The sequence below is a fragment of the Mustelus asterias genome, chromosome 25 (genome assembly GCF_964213995.1).
Source record: "Mustelus asterias chromosome 25, sMusAst1.hap1.1, whole genome shotgun sequence".
Lineage (NCBI taxonomy): Eukaryota > Metazoa > Chordata > Chondrichthyes > Carcharhiniformes > Triakidae > Mustelus > Mustelus asterias.
Window position 1 is genome coordinate 56,275,094 of NC_135825.1, and position 27,151 is coordinate 56,302,244.

At 47.9% G+C, this 27,151-nt stretch overlaps 1 protein-coding gene across 2 annotated transcripts in view; it reads right to left on the minus strand.

Moving 5' to 3' along the window:
* Positions 1–26,804, minus strand: part of LOC144479198 (alpha-1,3-mannosyl-glycoprotein 4-beta-N-acetylglucosaminyltransferase C-like) — a 188,389-nt gene extending 161,585 nt beyond the window's left edge. Inside the window, exon 1 of one of the 2 annotated variants that reach the window (XM_078197853.1) lies at positions 26,668–26,804. The gene's annotated coding sequence lies outside the window, so the exon portion shown is untranslated. Of the gene's footprint in view, positions 1–3,171; positions 3,347–26,667 lie in introns of those variants that run through there. The other variant, XM_078197852.1, reaches the window with a different exon arrangement.
* Between the last annotated feature and the right edge of the window lie 347 nt (positions 26,805–27,151).

Consider the following 27,151-nt stretch of genomic DNA (forward strand, 5'->3'; position numbering starts at 1 on the left):
TTTCATTAAGCACCATTACCAAAGAGACAGAGGTATACGGTGTTTGCCAAATGTTAAAGGTAAAATCACCAGTCCCAGATGACCAGAGGCTGCTCTCTCCCCTTTGAGAGGGGCTGACTGGTGGTGATTTAACCTGATTTAACATGAGGTGGACCTTCATGAATAATCTCAGTCAGTCAGGGACTTGAACCCACCAATGCCTCTACTTTCTCAGAAGACTAAGGAAATTTGGCATGTCAGCTATGACTCTCACCAACCTTTACAGATGCACCATAGAAAGCATTCTTTCTGGTTGTATCACAGCTTGGTATGGCTCCTGCTCTGCCCAAGACCGCAAGAAACTACAAAAGGTCATGAATGTAGCCCAATCCATCACGCAAACCAGCCTCCCATCCATTGACTCTGTCTACACTTCCCGCTGCCTTGGCAAAGCAGCCAGCATAATTAAGGACCCCACGCACCCAGGACATTCTCTCTTCCGCCTTCTTCCGTTGGAAAAAGATACAAAAGTCTGAGGTCACGTACCAACTGACTCAAGAACAACTTCTTCCCTGCTGCTGTCAGACTTTTGAATGGACTTACCTCGCATTAAGTTGATCTTTCTCTACACCCTAGCTATGACTGTAACACTACATTCTGCACTCTCGCGTTTCCTTCTCGATGAACGGTATGCTTTGTCTGTATAACACGCAAGAAACAATACTTTTCACTGTATGTTAATACATGTGACAATAATAAATCAAATGTCAAATGCTCTGCATCACTAACCAGCTGTTCAGCCAAAGTGAGGTATTTGCCAAATGTGATAAAAACATGAACATAGAACATAGAACAGTACAGCACAGAACAGGCCCTTCGGCCCACGATGTTGTGCCGAGCTTTATCAGAACCCAAGATCAAGCTATCCCACTCCCTATCATCCTGGTGTGCTCCATGTGCCTATCCAATAACCGCTTAAATGTTCCTAAAGTGTCTGACTCCACTATCACTGCAGGCAGTCCATTCCACACCCCAACCACTCTCTGCGTAAAGAACCTACCTCTGATATCCTTCCTATATCTCCCACCACGAACCCTATAGTTATGCCCCCTTGTAATAGCTCCATCCACCCGAGGAAATAGTCTTTGAACATTCACTCTATCTATCCCCTTCATCATTTTATAAACCTCTATTAAGTCTCCCCTCAGCCTCCTCCGCTCCAGAGAGAACAGCCCTAGCTCCCTCAACCTTTCCTCATAAGACCTACCCTCCAAACCAGGCAGCATCCTGGTAAATCTCCTCTGCACTCTTTCCAGCGCTTCCACATCCTTCTTGTAGTGAGGTGACCAGAACTGCACACAATATTCCAAATGTGGTCTCAACAAGGTCCTGTACAGTTGCAGCATAACCCCACGGCTCTTAAACTCCAACCCCCTGTTAATAAAAGCTAACACACAATATGCCTTCTTCACAGCTCTATCCACTTGAGTGGCAACCTTTAGAGATCTGTGGATATGAACCCCAAGATCTCTCTGTTCCTCCATAGTCTTCAGAACCCTACCTTTGACCCTGTAATCCACATTTAAATTAGTCCTACCAAAATGAATCACCTCACATTTATCAGGGTTAAACTCCATTTGCCATTTTTCAGCCCAGCTTTGCATCCTATCTATGTCTCTTTGCAGCCTACAACAACCCTCCACCTCATCCACTACTCCACCAATCTTGGTGTCATTAGCAAATTTACTGATCCACCCTTCAGCCCCCTCCTCTAAGTCATTAATAAAAATCATAAAGAGCAGAGGACCAAGCACTGATCCCTGCGGCACTCCGCTAGCAACCTGCCTCCAATCCGAAAATGTTCCATCCACCACCACCCTCTGTCTTCGATCAGACAGCCAGTTACCTATCCAATCGGCCAACTTTCCCTCTATCCCACACCTCCTCACTTTCATCATAAGCCGACCATGGGGGACCTTATCAAACGCCTTACTAAAATGAGACCACTAAGATTAGTTAAAAAGCTCATTTATTTGCAAAGACTATTGAGTGTTTCCTGTGGTTACCTTCCTCCCTTAGGAGATTAATTGGATTAGCAGGAATCCACCGCATTAGAAATTTACAATGTCATATCAAAAGGGGATTTTCACAGTAACTTCATTGCAGTGTTAATGTACGCATACTTGTGATACTAATTAAATAAACTTTCAAAAGGTGTGTTTTTGATAGGGTGAATGATCTGTCGCATCAAATTACATAAAAGTTAGAAGTTTATTTCTTAGTGTCACAAGTAAGCTTACATTAACACTGCAATGAAGTTACTGTGAAAATCTCCCAGTCGCCACACTCCGGCACCTGTTTGGGTACACTGAGGGAGAATTGAGCATGGCCAATGCATCCTAACCAACATGTCTTTCGGACTGTGGGAGGAAACCGGAGCACCCGGAGGAAACCCACACAGACATGGAGAGAATGTGCAGACTCCATACAGACAGTGACCCAAGCTGGGAATCGAGCCCAGGTTCCTGGCGCTGTGAGGCAGCAGTGCTAACCACTGTGCCACCTTACAGCCCAGCAATACGCTCTTTGTGCCAACTAGTCTGCTCCACACATTCCCCCTACTCTATTCATTGAGCACCATCTTTCTCCCTCCTCTGTGCTATCTGGTTTTCCCTTAAATCTACCTATTCTATTTGATTCAATGACTGATGGTTGTAGCACATTCCACATTCTAACCACACTCAGGATAAGCAAGTATGTGTTTATATACATGATAACCTGCAAAACCAACAAAACTTGCCAATGGTTTCAAACCAGCTGACGACTCAAACCACCCTGAATGTGGACCCATGACATGTAATTACACTGAAAGTGCAACCCGACACAGGCACCTCAGGACTTTGACTGCAAGTCCATTCAATATTCCATAGATTGTAAGGCGGTGGCAAACACAGGGGAGATTATTCTTTGTTGCTGGTGTGGAAATTGCTGGGTATTGTGGTTATGTTCCAGAAGTCTCTATCACTAAATCTAGTAAATAGTTATAAAATTGTACACATAATGTCACAGGGATTCCTTTCCATTCCCTAACCGTTTACAGGAGCCACTTTTGTCATTCTACCACTACCTCCCCCTTCCTGCCCCTCCCCCTCACCTGCACTCTTTCAATATACTCTGGAATTTTTCACCCACCTCTTCCCGTAGCTCGCAGACGCACACTTTTCGGAATCTTCCCCCATTTTTACAATCTCTTCTTTGCAATCAGGTTGATGTAGTTCAGGTTCTGGGATGCCCTGGCACTCCGCTACGCCCGAGGTAGCCTTCAAAGCTGCTCTGAGCTTCTCCGTAATGCCGTTTTACTGAGTTGATCAAATACTGTTCACTCTGGATGGACCTGGCACATATAGCAGAATCCAATCCTTTGGGGATATTTCAACATCCAATGTTTACAACAGGATTAGAGGCAGCATCAGTGCTGATTAAAGTCCACAAAAGCAGACAACTGTACACAGGTCAAACCTGGGCCACAGGCTTGTAAGCTGTCATGTTTTCTTCACTGAATGAAAATTATCCTCAGAAACAAAGATCATCGGATAAGAAAAAGTAATCCCGATTCTAACCTTTTGTACATGATGTCATCATTACCAATGATCAAGTTATCTATCATATCATCCTAAACAAGTGTGACTCGACCATCGAAGGTTTCTCAATAAAGATTACATCTAAATACCTGCCTTTGTACAGGATTCAAACTTGATTCAATTGAACTTATTTTTCTTCCTATAACTAGACTTGAACTCCTCACAACTGATCTGGATTGGCTCAGTTTGCTCCATTATAAATTATTGACATTATATCCAGTAATCACATCATAGAATCCCCATAGTGCAGAAGGAGGTTATTCGGCCCATCGAATCTGCACTGATCAAAATCCCACCCAGGCTCTATTCCCGTAACCCCACACGTTTAGCCTGCTAATCCTCCTGACACGAGGGTCAATTTAGCATGGCCAATCAACCTAAATGTTCTGTACATATGAAGACGGCCTTAACTGGGATCTTGGGTTCATGTCACACTATCTATAACCCCCCACGACTTGCCTGGGCTTGCAAAATCTCAGTAACTGTCCCGGCTGGAGACAATACACATCTCTTTAACCTGTGCTGAACTCTCTCTCCACTCACATTGTCTGTACCTTTAAGACTTGATTACCTGTAAAGACTCGCATTCCAACTATTATCTTGTAAATTGAGTTTGTGTCTATATATGCCCTGTTTGTGAACAGAACTCCTACTCACCTGAAGAAGGAGCGGCACTCCGAAAGCTTGCGCTACCAAATAAACCTGTTGGACTTTAACCTGGTGTTGTGAGGCTTCTTACAATCAACCTAACCCACACATCTTTGGAGTGTGGGAGGAAACCGGAGCACCCGGAGGAAACACACGCAGACACGGGGAGAATTTGCAAACTCCACATAGGCAGTGACCCAAGGCCGGAATTGAACCTGGTTCTCTGACACTGTGAGGCAGCAATGCTGACCACTGTGCCATTGTGCCGTCCACCTGTATGAAACAGAACATATGCTTAGACAGTGACATGAAGGAGTGCAGTGGAGGCTATCCAGATTAATCCTTGAGATGGCAGGATTGTTTTTTGTGGGGAGTTTGAGGAGACTGGGTCTCTCATCCCTTGGGTTTCGAAGAATGAGAGATGACCTCATTGAAACTTACAAATTTCTTGCAGGTCATGACAGGTGGAGGTTGATGAGATGTTTCCCCAGCTGGTGAGTCTAAAAACAAGGAAAATAACCTCAGGATAAGGGGGAGGCCACTTAAGATGGAGATGAGGAAGAATTTCTACACACAGAGGGTGCTGAACCTTTGGAATTCTCTCGCCCAGAAGGTTGTGGAAGCCCAATCACTGACCATGTTCAAAACTGAAATCGATTTACTTCTAGAGACTAATGACATCAATGGGTGTGGATAATGGTGCTGAGGTAGGCGATCAGACCACAGTGAACAGCGGAACAGAATCAATGGGCTGAATGGTCTCACATTCCTATGGTCCTAACTCTTAACTTTGGGGGGTTTAAAGCCCCCACTATACACCCCAAAAAATGCATTCTTTCCATTGATATCAACTGTTTTGTGCAATTGTCCAAGTTAAACACTATACTTATGGTAATTAAATAACTTAGGCTGAGGAATGGCCACTTAGGCAAGCGGGCAGAGGGTGATCTGGGATGTGGGCCATTCCATCACAGCAATCAGTGAATCCTGAAATATATTCCGTAATCATAACTCATAGCAGCAGTTTAAGAGAATCCTATCTAAAGCATGGATCCAGAGTCTTTAGCACTCACACCGACAACTGGCTATTTTTATGAAACTGTGCATTAAACAAGATTTAAAAACAAAAGTCAGTTGTTGGCAGTTGACATCCCGTGATTGCTGGCCTGTTCATTTTACAGCTCCGATTAATTTCACTCTGATTAATTACAGTGCCGCCATTACTGACAAACTGTCCAGGGCTGAGAATCAGCCTGTGGTCAAACACTTGATGTGGAGATGCCGGCGTCGGACTGGGGTAAGCACAGTAAGAAGTCTCACAACACCAGGTTAAAGTCCAACAGGTTTATTTGGTAGCAAATACCAAATAAACCTGTTGGACTTTAACCTGGTGTTGTGAGACTGGTCAAACACTTGGACAGGAGTGGAGATGTGTGTCCACTCCGGGAGTTAGAGGTGAGGGTTCGATATGAAAACCTCACTCTGGTGAATCCAGAAGAGAACGTGCTCGTTTCAGCGACCTTGATTGCATTGCCTTCCCATTGAACTCGACTGTGCAGCTCACACCTGCTCTTCTGAAGTCAGGCAAAAAAGAACAAAGGACAATACAGCACAGGAACAGGCCCTTCGGCCCTCCAAGCCTGCGCCGCTCATGTGCCCAACTAGACCATTCGTTTGTATCCCTCTATTCCCAGTCTGTTCATGTGGCTATCTAGATAAGTCTTAAACGATCCCAGCGTATCCGCCTCAATCACCTCGCTTGGCAGTGCATTCCAGGCCCCCACCACCCTCTGTGTAAAGTACGTCCCCCTGACATCTGTGTTGAACCTTGCCCCCCTCACCTTGAACCCGTGACCCCTTGTGTTCGTCACCTCCGACCTGGGAAAAAGCTTCCCACTGTTCACCCTATCTATGCCCTTCATAATTTTATACACCTCTATTAGGTCGCCCCTCATCCTCCGTCTTTCCAGGGAGAACAACCCCAGTTTACCCAATCTCTCCTCATAGCTAAGACCCTCCATACTAGGCAACATCCTGGTAAACCTTCTTTGTACTCTAGCCAAAGCCTCCACGTCCTTCTGGTAGTGTGGCCATCAGAACTGGGCGCAGAATTCCAAATGTGGCCTAACCATCGTTCTATACAGCTGCAACATCATATGCCAACTTTTATATTCTATGCCCCGTCCAATAAAGGCAAGCATGCCATATGCCTTCTTCACCACCCTCTCCACCTGTGCTGCCACCTTTAAGGATCTGTGGACTTGTACACCCAGGTCCCTCTGTGTGTCTGTACTCCTGATGGTTCTGCCATTTATCGTATAGCTCCCGCTTACATTAGATCTACCGAAATGCATCACTTCGCATTTATCTGGATTAAATTCCATCTGCCATTTCTCTGCCCAATGTTCCAGCCTATCTATATTCTGCTGTATTCTCTGACAATGTTCATCACTATCCGCAACTCCAGCAATCTTTGTGTCGTCTGCAAACTTACTGATCACACCAGCTACAACTTCCTCCAAATCATTTATATATCACAAACAGCAGAGGTCCCAGTACAGAGCCCTGCGGAACACCACTAGTCACAGAGCTCCAACCGGAAAAAGACCCCTCCACTGTTACCCTCTGTCTTCTATGGCTAAGCCAGTTCTCCACCCATCTAGCTACTCAGACGTGGCTCTTTCAAGAAGAGTTTCAAACTACTTTAATAAAATTAAAGCGCCGACGCCATAGTTAAGAAAGCCCACCAGCGCCTCTACTTTCTCAGAAGACTAAAGAAATTTGGCATGTCAGCTACGACTCTCATTAACTTTTACAGATGCACCATAGAAAGCATTCTTTCTGGTTGTATCACAGCTTGGTATGGCTCCTGCTCTGAGCAAGACTGCAAGAACTACAAAAGATCGTGACTGTAGCCCAATCCATCACATAAACCAGCCTCCCATCCATTGACTCTGTCTACACTTCCCGCTGCCTCGGCAAAGCAGCCAGCATAATTAAGGACCCCACGCACCCCGGACATTCTCTCTTCCACCTTCTTCCTTCGGGAAAAAGATACAAAAGTCTGAGATCACGTACCAACCGACTCAAGAACAGCTTCTTCCCTGCTGCTGTCAGACTTTTGAATGGACTTACCTTGCATTAAGTTGATCTTTCTCCACACCCTAGCTATGACTGTAACACTATATTCTGCACTCTCTCCTTTCCTTCTCTATGAATGGTATGCTTTGTCTGTATAGCGCGCAAGAAACAATACTTTTCACCGTATGTTAATACATGTGACAATAATAAATCAAATCAAATCAAACCAGAATTATCTGTTTGTACAAATTCCACCCATGGACTGATGGTTATAAAATGTAAATGAGTTTGCCCAGCTTTAACCTAACCCATGATTAACGGAAGCAATAGAATTCTGTAATCATAACCCATAGCAGCAGTTTAAGAGATTATTTAATGCTATGTATTAGCAGCACACACACACACACACACACACACCACATCAGACAGGGATACCAAGAGATTATACATGATAGACTGCAATGTATTTAAAGTTGGATTGCCAACAAATAGCAACATCAGTGCCTTTCATTACAGTTAGCTGCATCCAGTCTATAGAATCATACCTCTGTCCCAGTGCACCTCAGGGGACCATCGTGTGTTTTACTCACACTAATAGTGCCACAAATACAGTATTTAATGCTCTCAGCCTCATTCTAGCATGTTCTGCACTTGGATGAATCAGACCATTTTCAATTTGTGGGTTGATTCTGGGCTTTTTCTTTAGGTCAGCGACAGCTTGTCATTGGGGCTCAAAACAGTACCTTTTAATCTCACCCACAAGCAATAAGCTAAACACTGAAGGCAAAAGAATTTACAGACATCATGAATAATTGAATGTACCTTAATCAACTCTCAAAATGAATATTGCGCCTGTGATTATTAAAATCGTCCATTTTGAGTGTACACCCGATTTCTCATGACATTGTCACTGTGAGAAGAGTATTCTGCTCTACAACAAGTGTGACCAAGGGACTAAGTAATGTGACATTTACAGAAAGTGTATGTTTTATTCAAGACTTTTAGTGAAATGTAAACAGATATAATTAAGTTTCAGAGTCAGAAACAGAACAACGTTAAACTGAAGGCATTGAGTGGCAAGGCATTGTCTATTAATATTGGCCATTTATCTACTGGGCTCAAATCAGGGATGTGATGGAATATTCACTGTTTGTCGGTGAGGTGTAAGCTCCAACAACATTCAAGGAGCTCAACACTATCCAGGAAAAAGCACCATCCCCAGTACCGCTGGTACACAGGTTGCAGCATGCACAATTTACAGGATCTACTGTAGCAACTCACCAAGGTTATCTCAACTGAGCCTCCTCCCTGGATCACTAAGAAGCAGACATGTCATGGGAACATCATTAGCTCCAAGTTCCCCTCTAATTCCCACCCCATCCTGATTGTTATTTTGTCAAACCCTAACTCTGCTGAGGGGAGGTCCTGTGGTGCAGTGGGTAGCATCCCTGCCTCTGAGCCAGAAGCTTTGGGTTCAAGTCCCACGATGTGGAGATGCCGGCGATGGACTGGGGTACGCACAGTAAGAAGACTCACAACACCAGGTTAAAGTCCAACAGGTTTATTTGGTAGCACGAGCTTTCGGAGTGTCGCTCCTTCTTCAGGTGATTAACCTGGTGATGTGAGACTTCAAGTCCCACACCAAGTCTTGACGGCCAAGAAGGTGCATTCATAATGTGACTAAACAAGTTGAGTATCAACTTGCAAATCCTTCCAAACATGCCAATGGCAGGGGGTGAGAGGGGCAGAGATTCCTGGACAGTCATGGTGGGGGTGGCTCATGTAGATCAGATTGATGCCAATAGCAAAGGTTTGATTCCTGTTTTGGCTGGGGTGGACTTGGGAGCTGCCTCCTTGCCTTACCCCTGGTAGAGGTATGGTGCTGTGGGCTGGACTTGCCTTCAGGCAGAGAACTCAAGAAGGAGTGTGCTTTGAAGGTGATGTTAGACCTTGTCCCTGAACTGTTGCAGTTTAATGATAAGGCTGCTACAATATTGTTGGGTAAGCAGTTCCAGAATTTTGACCCAATGGATTAAGGAATTGTGATATATATCCAAAAATGATGATGGGCAGAATTTTACGGGATGATTCTAAGTGTCCAGCTAGCGGGAAAATGGAAGAATTCCCTATCCGTTTTTTTGGGCAAGTTTTCACACCCGTTTTTATGCGCTTAGTAATTGAAAAAATGGTGTAGACTGTTTCCAGCTGCTGCAGGCAGTGGGTGGGGCTTAATCCACCAGCCAGACTGTAGAGAGAGCTACTGCGCATGTGCAGACCTCTGATGCTACACATGTGCAATTTCAGCAGCAGGGGTCTGACAGAGAGAGAGTTGTCAGGCCCCTGCTGCTGGAGCCAGCCTGAACAAATCTCCACCCCCTGCGATCAACGGGGCCCACAGCTGATCCCGAGTCCTACAACGCATGGACATCAAGCCCCGGCTGCCTCTCCCAGCTGCCCAGAATGATCGTGCCTCCCTGCCCCCCCCGATCTGATCCCATTGCAGAGTGCGCAGAGGCTCCCCTCTCCCCCAATTGGGCTGCCCCTTCATGCCCTGCCCCCTTCATGCCCCGCCCCACCAATCAGGCCCCACCCCAATAGACCCTGCCCCCTGACACTGTCCAGTGGGCAGTTACATGGTGGTCGCTGCGCATTGCCCAGGTGCCAGGCTGGCAGTACCAAGGTGCCAGGCTGGCACTGCCCAAGGGGCGCCCGCCTTGCCCTCATCATCCCCGGGGGGCCTCAATAGCCTCCGGTTCCACCAGCGAGGCCAACACGTCTGTTCCCCATTCATTGGGAGCAGGTGTTTTCCCCGCCGGAGAGAACCTCACCCGAGGCGAGGCCATAAAGGCAAGTGAACCCGGACGCTTGAGCGCTGGGCTCACTAAACAGATGGAAATTTAAATATATGTTGAAGGGAACGACTTTTATGCTTAATATCACGGACATTTTACACGTTTATATCAAATTTATGTTGCCCGGTAATGAATGATGGGAAATGTTGTCAGCAGCTCACAGCAATGCGATGACTCATGGAGAGGCTCCTTGCACCCCCTAATCACTTCAGACAGTCTTAATCACTTTAGACTCCAGGCAGGGAAAACAGAGACAATAGCTCAACTGATTAGATTATGCAAGAAGTTCAAATCACAAAGGGAACCCTCCAGAAAAAGATCAGCCCAGGGGAAATAGGATCACTTCACCATTAGCCACAGATCAACCCCACCTATCTAGAATGGCTTTTCAATACTTCGCTATTGTGTCACTGCTTTGTGTTATTTGATTTAGTAGGTACTGATCACATAACTTGTAGTGAATGATAATAACCCACGTGGGTCCCATTCATGCTGTCAGCAACTGCTTGAATGAGCCCATTCCCATACGTTTGACGCGAAGTTCAAAACCCTATAAATTGTAAAGCGCACACTGGCCGGGGGAAGCAGTTGGCTAGCAGCTGTCTTCCCCCAGGTCTGTGGTTTGTTATTTTGGACAGGGAATAAAGTTTGTGTTGCCTTTTTGTACTGTACTCCTGTCTGCTTGTCTTTTATGCTGGTAGGAAGCAAAAACTTCCCCTTACAGTTTGGTGCCGAAACCCGGGAGGAAGAGACCACTCGCTGGACCCACGGTGACAAGGATCAAGTGGGTGAGAAGTCAATTTCAGACCGCCAGATTCCGGAAGGATCCAAGCGCCGTTGGGACCACGAGGTGACTTCCTCCAACCTTCTTTCCACTTAGAAAGGAAACCAGAACTAGAGGGCACAGCCTCAAAATAAAGGGGGGTCAGTTTAGGACAGAGTTGAGGAGGAACTTCTTCTCTCAGAGGGTGGTGAATCTCTGGAATTCTCTGCCCACTGAAGTGGTGGAGGCTACCTCATTGAATATGTTTAAATCACGGATAGATGGATTCCTGATCGGTAAGGGAATTAGGGGTTATAGGGAGCAGGCGGGTGAGTGGAACTGATCCACTTCAGATCAGCCATGATCTTATTGAATGGAGGGGCAGGCTCGAGGGACTAGATGGCCTACTCCTGCTCCTATTTCTTATGTTCTTATGGATACCAGCTTGTAGACTGAGTGGGTACAAAAAGTGCACTTACACTGATTGGCTACTGCACAAATTTCACTGATTCAGAACTTTAAATTTGTAACACGGTCAGGTACACTGCTGTCGGCTACCTATTGTGAGAGGGACTTGTAAGCGTCCGCAAGAGGTGGACCATTGTCATGGCAGGTCTTCATGTCTCTGCTCACCACCCGGTGCGCCAATAAGGGGGATAAAGAAAAAGGCTTTATTGGATGGGCGGGTAGGTTGGGCACACCTCTGCCAGCCAGGAACTTAGGGAACCGAAAGGGTTGACAGATTCCAGAAGCACTCACAATAGGAACGGGGCACGGGCTAGGGAGAACACGAAATGTACAGAAAGACAAGAGAGAGAGAGAGAGAAAGAGAGACAGAATGCCCCATGAAGGAGAGCCCGAGGAAAGATTACCCCAGGACAGAGATTCCGAAGTAGGTTGCGCATACGTCGGGGGAGGAAGGGAGCAAGAGGACAGCCTCTCACTGGAATGGGGGCCAGAAGGATCTCTTAGCCGAGCATTTGGGATGAAACAGCAGAAACTAATCGGGAAAATGTGCACGGAGGGATGGAACTTCTGCCCGTCCTTCCCCCTACAAAGGGAATGGTGGAATAGCCACCAGTGGGACGCTTCTAAAAAGGCTGCAGTAATTTTAGTTAAACAGTTAGTGATAGCGGTGCGTATGAACCAGGTTTACCAGGAAAAGATAGAGGAAAAGAACAAGAGTATTGCAAGTTTAGAGGCTCGGATCACTGAGTTACGAGCCGAGCCCCGTAAAATTAGCGCCCCGGAGCCCACCATGTCTTCGGTGTACCCCGCACTTCCCAGTGCACCACCCGAGTACGAACCCGGCAGTGTTCAGGAATGTGCCCCGGTACAGAGGACAGCTAATGGCCAGGATCACTAGAAAGCATTCACTCCCTTAGAAAAGCAGACTCTCCTAAAGGAGTTAGGTGCTCTGCGCACCCGAAGTAAAAATACAGAGTTCTGGAGGACTCTTGAGGAGATGTGGGATGTCCACGATCTCCGCGCCCGTGATATCCACCAGATAGTCAGAGCGAAGTGCCCCTCAGATAAATGGAAGACTCTAACCGGCGCTGACCCGGAGAACCCTGCCACCTCCACCATCCAGGATGGGGCATGGGCGAACGGAGTCCCTAACAATGCCTCCAGGGCGATCCAAAGGGAAGCATATAATGCCTTTAAATGCGCAGTCTGTACAGCTCTGGGAAAACCTCCCACCAACTGGGGAAAAATCCAACCCTGTGGACAGGAAAAGGGAGAATCCAGCAGCAACTGTGCTGCTCGTCTGTATGAGGCTTATTGTGAGTCGTCCGGACAGGAAAACCCCGACCCTAACGATGCCCCGTACATCCAAATGTTTTTAGACGGGCTTTCCCCGACACATCAGGAAGTTTTAAAATTAGGTATTGTCACTGCAGACACCTACGATACCGCAGTGCAGTGGGCAAGCCGGGTAGACATGAGGGCCGGGGCAGGGAGCAACTGAACCGCACCCAGGTCCCGGACAGCCTCTGCAAAAACAGGTGCCCCTAACTTTAAACCAACAGCTAAGTGCTTCCGCTGCGGAAGACCCGGGCACATAGCGAGGCACTGTCAATCAGAACCTGGACAAACTTGTGGGGCCTGTGGCAGAACAGGTCACTCAGCTGAGCAGTGCAGGCTAAATCCCGAGCCCGAAACCCACTTAGACTTGCAGGAAGCCTTCCTGAACTGGCTGAGGGACCAGGGGAAGGCATGAGCACAGGCGGCTCCCATAGACACGGAGGGAGACAACCGTGTCTACATGCCTGCCCTCCTGGGGGGCCTGCCTTGCGAAATGTTAGTAGACACAGGAGCCTCTGTATCCCTGACCGACCTACCCCTTCCCGTGACCAAGGATTACACCCACATAGCAGGGGTGGGGGGAACTCGTATTAAGGCTTACAAGAGCAAGATGATAGTCTTAGAGGTAGCAGGGCAACTGGTGCCGGTCCAGTTCTTTGTGCCAGAATAACGAGGGAACCGTGCTAGGAATGGATATTTGAGAGGAATTAAGCATACTCATCGACCCAAGGAATCATAAGATTCATTGGCCCCACAGTAATGGGAACAAATGTAAGCTCCACCAACCCTGCCAAAACATCGCAACGATCGGGAGTGTTAAAATGTTTCAGAGGGACTGGGACACAGAGCCCCAGCCTTTTGGAATAATTTGTAAAGTACTGGCAGGAGTATGGGCCAGGGATAAGCAGGACACAGGAAAGGTCCTTATGGGTCCGGTCCACGTCCCCGGCCCAGACCACAGACCGTACCCCATAAAGCCGGAGGCATACCAAGCCGTGCGGGCTATTGTACAGGACCTAGAAGAGAGGGGGGTAATACGCTCCGCTACTAGTACCACAAACTCCCCAGTATGGTCAGTAGCAAAGCCCGATAAAACCTTCCGTTTAACAATCGATTATACGGAGCTAAACAAAGTCACCCCAAAAGTACATCCCATAGTGGCAAGCCCCTCCACAATCCTGAATGGATTGGGCCCTAAGTATAGTATTTTCACAGTGTTAGACATAGCAAACGGCTTCTGGTCGGTGCCGTTAGACACGGAGTCTCAGGACAAATTTGCATTCACTGTGGGCGAAAAGCACTATACCTGGACGAGACTCCCTCAGGGGTCCCATAACAGCCCTGCCATCCTCCACCAGGTTATGAATAAGATATTAGAGGGAGTAGATCTCACCCCCTACCGCTGCACTGCCCTTCAGTATGTGGACGACATCCTAATTGCCTCAGAAGACAGGCGAGGACATGCTGCAGCCCTAATTGAGCTGCTGTGAGCCTTAGAACGGGGCAGGTTGAAGGTGAACCCCAAAAAGGCCCAGATAGGACAAGACACTGTCCTGTACTTAGGACAGGAGATATCCCAGGGTACTGGGACCATGCCTCACGAGAGGGGGGTTGCCATCCAGGTCATGCCCAGGCCAGTCTCCCTGAGGGGAGTCCGCAAGGTTTTGGGACTGTTCAACCACAGCCGAACCTTTATCCCCAATTTCGCAACCTTAGCCGAGCCCATACAGCGGCTAGTAAAGGGGGGAGGCCCGGGGGGCAAACTGATGGAATGGGGACCCGAACAGGAGGGAGCTTATGCAAGGTTAAAACAAGCCCTTATATCAGCTCCGAGTCTCGGTTTACCTGACCCGAGGAAGCCCTTCCATATCTTTGTGAGAATGAGGAGGGATTCTATGCCGCAGTAATAACCCAAACACATGGGGACACCCTGCGACCCGTAGCTTACTGCTCCACACAGTAGTCACCAGTGGCAGCCGGCTTGTCCCGCTGCATTGCAGTACTTGACTTGTGCTGCATGGGCAGTTAGTATTAGCGAGCCCACGGTCATGGCGGGGGAAATCCACACCAGGCAAACCATCGTTGAAATGCTTAACAATAGTGAGCTCAGAGCAGTCTCTAATGTAAGGAGAGCTAAGTGGGAATCAGTTCTGCTCCCCAAAGATCGATCAGTCACCATAATAAGGGACACAGGAGTAAACCCCGCTGCAGGGATTTTAGCCACTGGTGAATCACGTGTGCGCTGAAATCGACCTGGAGGTAGACGCAGCCCCAGTGGAAGAGCTCCCCTCAGGACAGGTAGATATAACATTCTATGTAGATGGGTCCAGGAAATATATTGACGGTGCCCCCAAAACAGGGTGGGCAGTAGTTAACGACAAGTTAGAAGTGGTAGCCTCAGGACGATTAGACAGCACCCTGTCAGCTCAAGTCGCAGAATTAGAGGCTTTAACTCAGGCCCTGACCCTGGCAGAGGGCAAAACCGTGAATGTATATACCGACAGCCAATACGCGTTCGGAGTCATACACGACTGTATGACCCCCTGGGATCGCAGGGGGATTGTCACATTGGAAGGGGACAGGACAAAGCACCAGGGAAGGATTGAAGCTCTATCCCGCGCCTCAAAGCTGCCCAAAGAAGCAGCAGTAATTAAAGTCAAAGCGCGTAGAAAATAGAAACTCCAGAACAAGCAGGGAACGCTGCAGCTGATAAGGCAGCGCAGCAGGTTTTAAGTCACACTCTCCCAACAGCTAATCACCACAGATAGTGTGGATGTAGTCCAGTTACACCGGGACACCCCCGAGGCAGAGAAGCAGGTCTGGGAAGAAAGGGGCGGGAAACCAGATGCCCAGGGTGTCTGGAGGAAGGAAAGAAAGGTAATAGCCCCAGACTGCATCAGGCGCACCCTGCTGCAGTTAAACCATGGCCGTGATCACACCGGCAGAAACGCCATCAACCATCTCCTGAGTAGGGATTGGTGGTGGCCGGGGATGGGAAGAGACAGAGCTAAATACTGTCAGCGATGTCTCACACGCGCGCAGCACAACCCCGGGTGACCCATAAAGACCCGAATGGCTCACCAGCCAAGACCCCGGGGGGCGTGGGAAAATCTCCAGACAGATTTCACAGGCCCACTTCCTGCTTCTGGGGGCAAGAGATATTGTTTAGTCATAACTGACCAATTCACCCGCTGGGTGGAAGCGTTCCCCACCCGGGATCGCACTGCTTCCCCACCCGGGATCGCACTGCTTCCCCACCCGGGATCGCACTGCTCCCCACCCGGGATCGCACTGCTTCCCCACCCGGGATCGCACTGCTTCCCCACCCGGGATCGCACTGCTTCCCCACCCGGGATCGCACTGCTTCCCCACCCGGGATCGCACTGCTTCCCCACCCGGGATCGCACTGCTTCCCCACCCGGGATCGCACTGCTTCCCCACCCGGGATCGCACTGCTTCCCCACCCGGGATCGCACTGCTTCCCCACCCGGGATCGCACTGCTTCCCCACCCGGGATCGCACTGCTTCCCCACCCGGGATCGCACTACTTCCCCACCCGGGATCGCACTGCTTCCCCACCCGGGATCGCACTGCTTCCCCACCCGGGATCGCACTGCTTCCCCACCCGGGATCGCACTGCTACCGCACCCGGGATCGTACTGCTTCCCCACCCGATGATCGCACTGCTTCCCCACCCGGGATCGCACTGCTTCCCCACCCGGGATCGCACTGCTTCCCCACCCAGGATCGCACTGCTTCCCCACCCGGGATCGCACTGCTTCCCCACCCGGGATCGCACTGCTTCCCCACCCGGGATCGCACTGCTTCCCCACCCGGGATCGCACTGCTTCCCCACCCGGGATCGCACTGCTTCCCCACCCGGGATCGCACTGCTTCCCCACCCAGGATCGCACTGCTTCCCCACCCGGGATCGCACTGCTTCCCCACCCGGGATCGCACTGCTTCCCCACCCGGGATCGCACTGCTACCCCACCCGGGATCGTACTGCTTCCCCACCCGGGATCGCACTGCTTCCCCACCCGGGATCGCACTGCTTCCCCACCCGGGATCGCACTGCTTCCCCACCCGGGATCGCACTGCTTCCCCACCCGGGATCGCACTGCTTCCCCACCCGGGATCGCACTGCTTCCACTGTGGCAAAAATCCCAGCGAGTGAAGTAATTCCCAGATGGGGGGGGTCCCTTTGCAGATCGACTCCGATCAGGGCACCCACTTCACGGGAACGGTTATGACAAAGACGTGCGAGTGGATGGGAATAAAGCAGAAGTTCCACATCCCCGACCATCCACAGAGTTCAGGTATGGTAGAGAGGATGAATCGGACCCTGAAGTCCGCACTCGCAAAGGCTTTACCTGAAAAACACAGCAGGTGGACAGAAGTCCGACCCACTGTGCTTATGAAACTCATCCCCAAATCGCGTTACGGGATTAACCCTTTACAAACTGATGACCGGGCGGGCCATGCAATTACCCCAAGGCATCATTACCGGAGGGGAAGATTTGGGACCCTTAAAAGACAAAATCAGCAGATATGTCTTAGAACTGAGTGAGCAGCTAAAAGAAATGAGACAGCAAGCGAGAGAACAGCAGGAACTTAAAGATAAAGAAAGGCAGTACCCTGAACAGGCCACGGTGCCAAAAGCAGGATCCCAAGTAATGGTTAAATTGCTACCTGAAAGGCCTGGTCTAGCGCCCCCGGTGGTCGGGCCCACACCGAGTCCTCATTAGTGGGGATACCTGCGCCTGCGTTGAAATCAGGGGAAAGGGGCAATGGAAGCATTGGACACAACTAAAAAGATGTGAAGACGGCAATGATCCAGTAACGCGAGTCTAATAATAATAATTGTACCTCCAAGCTCATTGTAGCTGTTTTTCGGGCAGGTCACAGCACCGGACAGGAAGATGTATAATCGCTGTTTGTTTTTATGCTTTACTGCTTAGCAGGGGAGATTGTCTCTCAAACCGTTACCGACATGAGTTGAATGTAAATACATACTTGTATATGTCGCGTGTATATGTTGAGAAATGGAATGCATCTAAATGCTGGATATGTACCCACATTCCAATACATTCCAAAGGTGGAATCCCCCTCAGGCCAATCCTTTAACAGCCCAAGAGACCGTAGAGTGGGTTATACAGGAAGCCGACAGGAGCCTCACGCACCACCTTAAATCTACACAGGAGAAACTACAGTCTGCTGGGTGCAAGGCAGGGACACTCGGTAAATGGCGACTGCCGGGTTACGACCGCACACACCAGCCACCCTCCCTGACCCTGACAAACACCACTGGGATAGGGCGCCCAATCGGGCCAGTCTGTATATTCAAAACAGGGACAGGCAGGGCCCTCAGAGTAGGGAAGAGCGACTGTAACCAGGCCTTCGACATTACTCCAGCAGCACCTGATAGTTCCCTTAGAGTCCAGTGTGCACCAAACAGCACGGCGCAGATCCTTCTGCAGCCAGGAATTTTAAACAGCCCTGCTGCCTATAATGGAACTTACTTTGTCTGCGGTCCCAGGGCATACCCTTGGTTACCCCATGATTGGACAGGGACAGGGACATGCTATCTAGGCTATGCTATTCCCTACATACACCACATCCCCACCCTAAAGGACCATCCCCGATGGAAGGGGGGTAGGCAGGGGAGGAGGGTCTTTCCATACCTGGGAGTCCTTTTCCCTTCCCTGGGAGGGCGAGGATTACAGATGGGCGAACTCACAGCACGAGTACAAAAAGAAGGTCGCATTCTGGAAGAAGTTGCTAATGCTACTGCGGAGGCTGTGGCAGAGGTAAACAGTGAGCTGATAGCCCTTAGGACAGCAGCCCTACAGAACCGCCTAGCCTTAGATTATCTCCTTGTGAGTAAGAGAGGTACCTGCGCCTTAATAGGAACAGAATGCTGTACATACATCCCTGACACCTCAGAGAACCTCACCAATCTAGTGGAACACATTCACAACGAAGTGACAAAACTATATGAGATCCCCAACAGCAGCTGGATGGATTGGCTGATGGGGGGCTCATGGGGGACATTTTTAATACAGGGAGCCATGGTTCTAATTGGCATAGTCATTGCTTGCTGTGTGCTGTCAGTCTGTGTAGGTGCAATTTGTAAAGGTTTTGTGCCCAGGTTAACTGCTGTCGCCGCGTATCGCACCGAGACCCCTTCTCCACCGCAGCTCCGTGACCACACTGCCCAGGCAGCGACAACATTTATTTAAAGACCGCCATGGAGATACCCCCAGCTGACACCCATCATTGGAGCTCAGAGGAGCACGGATCATGCCAGGTCTGTCAACTGAAGGAAAGCAAAGACTCTTTGACGAACTACTGAACATCTTTTAAACACTCTGGAATCTCCACTAAGAAATCATCAAACTCTTCAATCAAGATGGGGTGCTCACTGGGGCGCAAGGACAGCGCCCAGGAACAAGAGGAGGGGTTGAAGGTGACGACTTTTATGCTTAAGACGACTTTTATGCTTAATATCACGGACATTTTACGCGTTTATATCAAATGTATGTTGCCCGGTAATGAATGATGGGAAATGTTGTCAGCAACTCACATAACTTGTAGTGAATGACAATAACCCACGAGGGTCCCATTCATGTTATCAGCAACTGCTTTGAATGAGCCCATTCCCATACATTTGGCGTGAAGTTCAAAACCCTATAAATTGTAAAGCACACACTAGGGAAGCAGTTGGCTCGCAGCTGCCTTCCCCCAGGCCTGTGGTTTTTATTTTGGACAGGGAATAAAGTTTGTGTTGCCTTTTGTACTGTACTCATGTCTGCTTGTCTTTTATGCTGGTAGGAAGCAAGAAACTTCCCCTTACATATTTAAATAAATTATTCAATCTCTTGCTCATTCCCGGCAAGACGCTGACCGAGCCGGAACTCCGACTCCCATAAAATCCCGAGAACTGAGAAACTGGGCGTGATCCTAAGTTCTTAGCTTTTATATGATTTTACCGTCTTGCTCCTCCCATCAATGGGCAGGGAGAACCAGTAAACTTCCACCGGATATGTTGGTTTGATTTGGTAGTTATTACTTTGGCCTCTGTCCTTTTCAGTGCTGGAGATTGTAGGCCTGGGAGGTGCTGTCAGAGAGGCTTTGTCAAGTTGCTGTATTGCATTAAGATATCTGCACTGCTGATCGAAGGAGTGGAGGGTTAGGGTAGTGGATGAGGTATCGAATAAGGAGATGCTTGGTCCTGGATAGTGTCAGGCTCATGAGTATAGTTAGCAGCTCTGCCCATCCAGGGAAGTGTGAGTATTCCATCACACTCCTGACTTGTGCCTTGCAGGAAGATCCAGGAGGCAAACCGTGGACTATAGAATACCCAGCACCTGATCTACTCTAGGAGCTAGCAGGCAGCATTTATGTGGGTTTCTGGTCAGTGGTCACTCCCAATATGTAGATTTGGTACTCAGTGACGGTAATGTAACTGCATGAAGGTGCTAAAGGCTTTCTTGTTGGATATGGATCTTGCTGGGTGCTTATGTGTGGTGAACAGTACTTGCCACTTATCAACCCAAGCCTGGAAGTTGTTCAAGTCTTGCTGTGGGCATGGATTGCTCCACTATATGAGGAAATGTATGTCCAGTCATAACCAGAATATCTCCTGCAATGACTTATCTTCTCAAACTTCTGGTGTTGCTCAATGGTCTATTCTTGGTTCTTTCACCATCTACATACTTCCCTTTGGAGCATCATCCAAAGATACAGTATTGCTTCACTGTTAACCATCCCAATGTTACCACCAATTCATAGAAATCATAGAAACCCTACAGTGCAGAAGGAGGCCATTTGGCCCATCGAGTCTGCACCGACCACAATCCCACCCAGGCCATACCCGCTATTCCCTTTTCTTTACCCGCTAATCCCTCTAACCTACGCATCCCAGGACTCTAAGGGGCAATTTTTAACCTGGCCAGTCAACCTAACCCGCACATCTTTGGACTGTGGGAGGAAACCGGAGCACCCGGAGGAAACCCACGCAGACACGAGGAGAATGCGCAAACTCCACACAGACAGTGACCCGAGCCGGGAATCGAACCCGGGACCCTGGAGCTGTGAAGCAGCAGTGCTAACCACTGTGCTACCGTGCCGCCCCAGTTCTTCACTGTTTCTTCAAGATGCCCTGTTGCCTCTCCATCACTGAACTCTGAATGAGCCAATTATACACAGAAAGGCCAAAGCCTGTGTTTCTCCCCCACTCCCCCAGCCCCTGCTCCCCCCCAACCCCTCAGCCACCTCCCCCCCCCCCCCCCCCCCCCCCACCGTAACCACCAACTTTATTCCCGAGCCACTGGTTGCAACCCCCTGCTTGTCTCTGTCCAAACCCAACCTAAAGTAAAGTAAAGTTTATTTATTAATCACAAGTAAGGCTTACATTAACACTGCAATGAAGTTACTGTGGAATTCCCCTAGTTGCCACACTCCGGCGCCTGTTCGGGTCAATGCACCCTAACCAGCACGTCTTTCAGAATGTGGGAGGAAACTGGAGCACCCGGAGGAAACCCACGCAGACACGGGGAGAACGTGCAAACTCCACACAGACAGTGACTCAAGCCAGGAATCGAACCTGGGCCCCAGCGCTGTGAGGCAGCAGTGTTAACCACTGTGCCACCGTGCCGCCCAGTACCTACTGCTCTGTCCAATGTTCTCTGGCTGGTCGTCCATCTTCCAAATTCTGAGGCTCCTCCGCATCCTAACTCATATCAAATCCTGTTCATCCATCACCCAAGCTCACTGACTTACACTGGCTTCTGGACCTTGATTTTAAAACTCTCATCCAACTTTTCACACTCCCTGGCCTCATTCTCTTTGTAACTTCCTACAGCCATACAAACCTCTCCAATTCTTGCCCCTTTCACATCCCTGATTACTTATTGCTGGTGGCTGTGTCTTCAGTTGCCGAAGCCATAAGCTTCCTTCCTGAACCTCAACACTACATTCTGCACTCTCTCCTTTCCTTCTCTATGAACGGTATGCTTTGTCTGTATAGCGCGCAAGAAACAATACTTTTCACTGCATCCAAATACATGTGACAACAATGAATCAATCAATCAACCTCTCTCTTTAAAATTTAATATCAAATCTGTCCCAAAAAATGTGCGGGTTAGGTTGATTGGCCATGATAAGTTCTCCCTTAGTGTCAGGGGGATTCACAGGGTAAATACTTGGAGTTATGGCTATAGGGCCTGGCCTGGTCGGTGCAGGCTCAATGGACCGAATGGCCTCCTCCTGCACTGTAGGGATTCCATGATTCTAACTATGATGATACCCTTTGACCAAACATTTGGTCTCCTGTCCTCATGTCCCCTTCTTAGATTCAGCATCAATTTTTGTCTGATTACTCGCCTGGGAAACAGCTTTGAATAAAGTGAAAGCAAAATACTGCGGGTGCTGGAATCTGAAACCAAAATGGAAAATGCTGGAAAATCTCAGCAGGTCTGACAGCATCTGTGGGGAGAGAATAGAGCCAACGTTTCGAGTCTGGATGACCCTTCATCAGAGCTGAGAGCAAAGAAAACCAGTAGAGATTTATACTATAAGGGTTGGGGTGGAGGGAGGGGGGGGGAGGCTGTAATTGGACAAACGAAATGTAAATGATGAGGGGAGACTTAATAGAGGTGTATAAAATTATGAAAGGCATAGATAGGGTGAACGGTGGGAAGCTTTTCCCCAGGTCGGTGGTGACGTTCACGAGGGGTCATAGGTTCAAGGTGAAGGGGGGGAGGTTTAACACAGATATCAGAAGGACATATTTTACACAGAGGGTGGTGGGGACCTGGAATGCGCTGCCAGGCAAGGTGGTAGAGGCGGACACACCGGGAACGTTTAGGACTTATCTAGACAGCCATATGAACGGAGTGGGAATGGAGGGATACAAAAGAATGGTCTAGTTTGGACCAGGGAGCGGCACGGGCTTGGAGGGCCGAAGGACCTGTTCCTGTGCTGTATTGTTCTTTGTTCTTTGTTGATGAAGACGGTGGACAAAGGTGCTAAAAGTATTCATTAAATGATTAGAATGTGTGAATGGCAGAATAGAGGTACAGATGTTTACGGGATTGTTAAGCACCTTTGAATGTTTTATTTAGTTAAAAGTGCTATTTAAATGCACATTATTGTTATTGCTACCAAATGCTGTACCGATTAATGCATAAATAAAGGTCCTTTCCAACCACACTGCTCCAAACAGGTGACATTGTGATTGTTACTGGTGTCTGCTTGTTGCCAGCTTTGCTTTATACTGTACTGTCGTGAATAAAATCACCCTCATTATTAAGAACTATTATATGCACTTTCACACTTAATTCACAGCTGTAATAAACAAATTGCTTTCCTAAATTAGACTCTAAATTACAATCTAGAACAACCACACTGAAAATAACGAAAGGCAATAGGTCAAGCGGCAACCATAACTTCTTTAATAATTAGTCAAAATCTCATTAACACTAGAACGAGGGAAAACAAATTGTCAGCATTTCTTAAAGGCAACCATAAAAATACGTCCCACACATTGGGGTTGTCATTGCATCCCTGAATGTAGCAAGTTGCTCCAGTCAATGTACTGACAGCTTTGGGATGAGACGCAGTCCTGACAATCAACATAGCCAATAGACTATATCACAATGAATTGAATGCATCCATAATCCAGTACAGCAGTTTACGGTGACACAGCCTTCAGCAGGTAAAACAACAATAAAAACAGGTAGACACATAAAGATTTAAAAACTGCAAAAGTGACCCCACTCAGATGTACCAAACTCTCCGTTGAAAAGACATTCATTAAATGTCACATTCCCCACCTAGAGAGCAAGGGATAACTTTTTTAGGGGTGGCCCAGTGGTATTATCGCTAGGCTATTAATCCAGATACTCAGCTATTGTTCTGGGGACCCGGGTTCGAATCCCGCCACAGCAGATGGTGGAATTTGAATTCAATAAAAGATATCTGGAATTAAGAATCTGCTGATGACCATGAAACCATTGTCAATTGTTGGAAAACCCATCTAGTTCACTGATGTCCTTTAGGGAAGGAAATCTGCCGTCATTGTCTGGTCTACATGTGACTCCAGAGCCACAGCAATGTGGTTGATTCTCAACTTCCGTCGGGCAGTAATTGCTGGCCAGCCAGCGACGCCCATGTCCCATGAATGAATAAAAAAAACACAGAATAATATTCTGCTGCTTAAGACTGGAGAAAAGAACTGATTAATTTTTGCGCCCATTTAATTTATTTTTAGTTGTAATAATTACAGTAAGTATTCTACCTACAGATTTCTTTAACCTTTCAAGAATTGGAATGAAAACCTGTGCATTGGAGAAAATGAGTTTGATAGTGGGATGTTATTTCCACTGTGCTAAAAGTAATATCTTTCCATTCTGTGATGACTCAGTTGGAAAAAAGAAAGAAATATGGCTGAACTATAGAGATCAGAAGGTCTAAAATTCTGTGCTGATCAGAGCTGGAAGGCCTATAGATTCACTACATTTGATCTGAAGAAGGGTCAAGAGTCAGAAAATGATTCTTGCTATTGATTGTAGTGGGACCAAAGTAGGTAGTTTGGGCAGAATTGGTGCAGGCCCCCATATCCCCGCTGCTGGCATTATCTTTTGTTTTACTTATTAGTCTCACAAGTAGGCTTACATTAACACTGCAATGAAGTTCCTCTGAAAATCCCCTAGTCGCCACACTCTGCCGCCTGTTCGGGTACACTAAGGGAGAATTTAGCATGGCCAATGCACCTAACCAGCACGTCTTTCAGACTGTGGGAGGAAACCAGAGCACCCGGAGGAAACCCACGCAGACATGGGGAGGCTGTGCAGACTCAACACAGACCCAAGCCGGGAATTGAACCTGGGTCCCTGGCGCTGTGAGGCGGCAGTGCTATCCATTGTGCCACCATGCCATTGGTACCCTAGCTGGACTCATATATTTTTTTAAATGGCCATTTGATAGTGGTGCGGGAGACCCCAGTGGAAGTCTGCTCCAGCTGGAGTCCACTGTCTTTGGAAGAAAGAGGAGGAGGACACTGACAGAGAGAGAAAAAAATGCTTTCAAGCAAATTAGAGATTCTGCTATACCTTACCTCAACAGAATTTCAATTAAAAATAGTCTGTAATGGATGAGTTCTGCTGTGCTGAGAGCTTCAGGACGTCTCCAGTCTTAAACCTTCGAAGACTGAAACATGCGTTTACTAAAATGATGTTACGTACACCAAATGACTCATTTTTAAAAAATATGTTAAAAATAGATGACTGCTTGGCGTCTAGTCCTGTCAGTGACAAGGTCTGCTTCAGAGGGAGGTTTACAATACCATCAATCAATTAGTTTACTTCCAGCAACTGAAGAACTCCACTGCTCATTATGCAATATTCCCATTAAGCTGCTCCCATCACAGAAAACTTCACCATGTCTCCACTAACAAAAAAATGTTGCTCTTTTTTAAAAGGATCCCTGAAGATGTCCACATTATTTTAGCGGAGGTGGGGGATTATTTACAACTCATTGAATCCAATATAAGAATGACCCAGTCCACTTCTGGTTATCCGGAAGGTATTTTCCATCTTAGTCAAATTCTCTAACTCCATAGGAGGGATAACTTTCAATCACATAGCAATACTCAAGGGCCAAGCCCTGTATCCACAACCATCACTTTCAACCTTAAAATCTGCGGTAACATTACTGCACTAAACAGCGCTAGTTACAGTTTGTTATCTAACAACTATCTCGCAAAAGCAGCCAGCCTAATCAAGGACTCCACGCACCCCGGACATCCTCTCTTCCACCTCCTTCCATCGGGAAAAAGATAGAAGTTTGAGATCATGTACTAACCGACACAACTTCTTCCCTGCTGTCTTCAGGACCTATTATATATTAAAATGATCTTTCTCTTCTCCCATCTGTAACTGCAACAGTATGTTCCGACACCCTCTCCTTTCCTTCTCCCCTATGTACTCTATGAATGGTATGTTTTGTCTGTATAGCGCAAGAAACAATACTTTTCACTGTGTCCAATGCATGTGACAATAATAAGTCAAATCAAATCCCAATATATGTGACAATAATAAATCAAATCAAATCCAATCTTGGTCATTTCATTCGATGAGGCAAGGATGAGTCTCATAGCCCAGTTGGATATACATAGAACATAGAACAGTACAGCACAGAACAGGCCCTTCGGCCCACGATGTTGTGCCGAGCTTTATCTGAAACCAAGATCAAGCTATCCCACTCCCTATCATCCTGGTGTGCTCCATGTGCCTATCCAATAACCGCTTAAATGTTCCTAAAGTGTCTGACTCCATTATCACTACAGGCAGTCCATTCCACACCCCAACCACTCTCTGCGTAAAGAACCTACCTCTGATATCCTTCCTATATCTCCCACCACGAACCCTATAGTTATGCCCCCTTGTAATAGCTCCATCCACCCGAGGAAATAGTCTTTGAAGAAGACCCTCCTCTCAATAACTGAACGTGAACCAAATTTATCCTCACAATTATTTTTTTTTCCATAAATGCATTCCAGATCGTGAAATTCCTCGGATGTTTCACCTCTGACGGCAGAGGTAGAAAGTTATGAGCAAACCAGTCAAGTTCTCCTAAGCCAGTCGCGGGAGCTGCACTTTAAGTGGTTCAGCTTTCCCGGAGCTTGCCCCACTCCAAGACAGGCTGCCTTGTATCATTCACTGCTTTACATTCCTCAGACGCCAAGCTGCCACACAAGAGCCCCAGAAAGGCTGGGAAACAGCTGGCTTTCCGCGTGTGTGCAGATGTTATCAGACAAAAACTACAGTGGGGAAAAGAATAAGAGAGAATTTCAGCACCCAAGCAGTTAAAACTTGGTTGAGAATAATCTTACCTTTACTGTGCACATTTCCAATCTCTTCTTCTCCAGCCTTTCACATGAGATCTGTACACCCTAGTGCAGCAGAGGCTGAAATGCTGTTGCTGTGCCCACAGAGCATGACAAGAGTCTGATATTTTCCCATATTTGTGTGTGTGAGAGAGAGAAAGGGGTTGTGTCCTTCTTACACATGCCAAGGCACGTTAACATCGAAAGTGGGGTTGGAAATAAGTCACAGATCCTTGCAGCAACAGCAGCCCTGGAAAGCAATCGCTGCTAAATGCTCGTCAGCCTCAGAGACAGAGAGAGAGAGTCTCACTCTCTCCGGAGAGGGGGAGCCCAGAGAGAAATCTGCACCATCTGTATGTATCTGTTTGTAGCACGGGTTACCTGCGTTTTCCCGGGGCCTTACGCTATGTCATGTAAATTAGCAGAACACTGAGCAGCTTGTTAGCGGTGCCCATCTGTTAACTTAGCCGTTTGCCTGCTGATCTCTTCA